Raw genomic sequence first — 1041 nt, forward strand, 5'->3', positions numbered from 1 at the left:
GTTTATGTCATATGTAAGCCATTTAAAACTAGGATAGAAATAATTTTTTAAATATTCATTACCCAGGATGAAACCTTTGGTAGCATTTACACAAATACTTGATCTTGTCTAATAATGGAGTTTGGATTTCAAATCTGAAATTAGTACTGGTTTTCTTAATGGCATTTTTAGTCTATATTTTGGTTAAAATGTACAAACTTTGAAACGTTATATATAACAGGAGGTCCCATAAATGCTGCGACAAACATCTAGGGGAGTTAGAAAACATTATCAGAACTAAAAGTGTATAAGAATCCATATCCGGAAATGTCGTCGTACGCCGCTAGGTAGTTCTTTTCTATTATGAGCTGTTCAGAAGCACATGATTATTCATATTGGAAAGCTCCCCTATCGGCGTATGATCACATTTCCGATCAAGGATTCCGGTACAATTTTAATCCTGATGATGCTGCCAAACTCCTCTAAAAATTTACTCATTATTTATGCGACCCCCTATTGTAAATAACGTTTTTAAATTTCAATTAATTCGACAAAAAATGAGCTAAAAATCTCATTTTAAAAAACTGTAACTTGAAGAAGGAAACCGATTGCAGATTGGAAATAAGAGATACGAAGGTATTTTAGAACTGTTAAAAAAAATCTCATGAAACTGGAAAAAAAAATTGTTTCCCTGTCTTATAAGCTTTCATTTTTCTGATGATTAATAACGTTCTTAGATTTCATTACCAAAATTAAGTGATTTCAAATCGTTTGATTTCTCCATGTGCACTGATAAAGCTTCGTCTGATTTTGAGGCTCTGATTATGTTTTCTTCACTTGATTCAGAATAATTTCAAATCTTATACAAAATAGATCTTCATCCTCTTCTTGACTCTACAGCCTAAAACACGTCTCAACGAGAATCCTCTAATGTTTGTTTCTTTAATCAGTTATTTTTAATGTTTATAAAGGTTTTTTCAATGTCATCAAGTAATCTGAGATTTTTTCATAGGAAAGTGCTTTCAAAGAACACACTGAGAAAAAAAAAGCACGATCAACCTT

This window comes from Parasteatoda tepidariorum, chromosome 10, assembly GCF_043381705.1.
Source record: "Parasteatoda tepidariorum isolate YZ-2023 chromosome 10, CAS_Ptep_4.0, whole genome shotgun sequence".
NCBI classification, from domain to species: Eukaryota; Metazoa; Arthropoda; class Arachnida; order Araneae; family Theridiidae; genus Parasteatoda; species Parasteatoda tepidariorum.